The sequence below is a fragment of the Elephantulus edwardii genome, unplaced genomic scaffold (assembly GCF_000299155.1).
Source record: "Elephantulus edwardii isolate Elephantulus edwardi_28Jun2011 unplaced genomic scaffold, EleEdw1.0 scaffold00381, whole genome shotgun sequence".
NCBI lineage: Eukaryota > Metazoa > Chordata > Mammalia > Macroscelidea > Macroscelididae > Elephantulus > Elephantulus edwardii.
The window spans coordinates 654,320-656,571 of NW_006400131.1; the positions used below are offsets into that span (position 1 = coordinate 654,320).

The 2,252-nt window shown below is 38.3% G+C and overlaps 1 protein-coding gene across 5 annotated transcripts in view; it reads left to right on the forward strand.

The window, feature by feature from the left end:
- Positions 1-2,252, forward strand: part of NTRK2 (neurotrophic tyrosine kinase, receptor, type 2) — a 709,069-nt gene that overhangs the window by 117,015 nt on the left and 589,802 nt on the right. The gene's annotated exons all lie outside the window — the stretch shown is intronic.

The window sequence follows — 2,252 nt, forward strand, 5'->3', positions numbered from 1 at the left end:
ATTATACCTTTCACAATAGCTAATCACAAGATTAAATACTTGGGAATAAATTTAACCAGAAGTACAAAGGACCTTTTCCAAGAAAATTACAAAACAGCTGTCTCCATTGTGATGTGACCACATTTACGTAAAAAAACAATTTCCAAACAAGGTTGCATCCATAGGTGCCTATATTTCTTTTTTATTTTCTACTAGTTTATTTACAAAATTTGAATGCATTGTTTTCAGGAATAAAGGGACATTGTTCAGTCTATTACACCAACACCAGTTTTGTCCTGTGTGACTTTAAATGTGACAACGTGCTGTATCCAACTTCCTGTGTTACTGCAAAGCTGTCCACTGCGATTTGGTTGGTAGTATTTGAGAGTAGACTGGCACTAGGCTAGACTCCTTACATGAGGGTGAGATTGAGGCTATTTCTCTTCCTCTCTTGCCTCCATTATCTTATCTATGTAATGGGACAATTATAGTATATACTTTATGGGGTTGTTACTCAGGCTAGCAGAACCTGTATATATGAAACATTTGGAAACGTTCCTGGCATTTGGTAGCTGCTGTTTGTTGTTTTTGTTGTGTACCGTTGAGTTTTAAGAGACAAGAAGTCTCCTAAGAGGAGATTACCCACCTTTCTTTGGTGAAGCAGCTGGTGAATTTGAATCATGTGCCTTTGATTTGACAGCACCACGCCTTACCACTAAGCATTGCTATTGTTATTATTATGGATGAATTGTGAATTAATGAACTCTTTTAATGCATGTTTTAGTAGTTGCCAAGTTTTGAGCAAACTATTTGAGTAATACCTTGTATGTAAAGATGGATACTTGGCAATAAGTTGCTGAGAGAAAAGATACACATATTTTCAGTATTGATAGTTCCTGCCAAATTGCCCTCTACAAATGCTTTGCCAATACGCCTGCCAACAGTATGTGATGGTATCCATTTTTTAATATTCTCATCCATGCTGAATTTTATTAATCTTTTATATTTTTGCTAGTTTGGAAAAAAATAATATTTGATTAATAATAAACTCACAAATTATTGCCATTGAGTCAGAACCAATTCATTGCTGACCCTCCAGTAGTTTTTGGGAGACCGTAAAGCACACTGGAGGCGATTGCCCATCTTTCTCCCACAAAGTCACCAGGTGATTTAAACACTAAGATGTGCTGCTCCATTAACCATACAACTCCCCGTTTATAATTGTTATTATTAGGTGTCATTTAGTCAAGTATGACTCATTGCAACCCTATAAACAGTAGATTTGAACCCTGTCCTGTCCTGTGCCAGCCTCACAATCTCTGACACACTTGAGCCCATTGCTGCATTTACCATAATCAATCCACCTGGTTGAAGGTCTTCTTCTCCTTTGTCACCTCCCCACCTTTTCAAGTATGATTTTTTTCCCTCCAAGAACTAGCCTCTCCTAGCAGCTTGCTGAAAGTATGTGAGATGTTTCATCATGCTTGCTTCCAAGGAGCAACCTGGTGTGACCTTCCCCAAGACATATCTGTTTGTTCTTTTGGCTATCTGTGGGAAATTCAGTACTCTCTTCCAACACTACAGTTCAAAGAAATCATTTTTTCTTCTATCATCATTATTCATTGCCCACCTCTCAGAAGATAACTGAAAAGAACATGATTTAAAGCGGACACTCCTTAGCACTCAAACTAACATCATTGCTTCTCAGTAATTTGGAGAAGTCCCTAATTGCAGACTTTCCCAGTGCAATACATCTCCTGATCTCTTGACTGCTGCTGCCAAGTGTATTTATTATGGATCCAAGTAAGATGGAGTCATTGACAATTTTAATCTTTTTTTTTCCATCTTTTATGATGTCACCTATTAGTCCAGTGGTGAAAATACAGTCCAATTCCCTATAGACTAAACTAACTAAAGCTAACTATCTCTAGCATGGGATTTATAGTTCTTCCATGAAGAATAAATTTTTTAACTGAAAAATTATACATTTTATAATTTTATACTTTAACCTTTTGTTGTTGTTGTTATGTGCCATCGAGTCATTTGCGACTCATAGCGACCCTATGTACAAGAGCCCTAAACGCCATTCTATCCTGTGCCAATCTCACTGTCTCAAACACACTCATTGCCACCACTCCACTCACAGAATCGATCCTTCTCATCGAGGGCCTTCCTCTCCTGCTCCGTCCCTCCACTCTCCCAAACATGATGTCCCTCTCCAAGGACCAGTCCCTCCTTGCAACATGTCCAAAGTATGTCAGACGAAGCTTCAG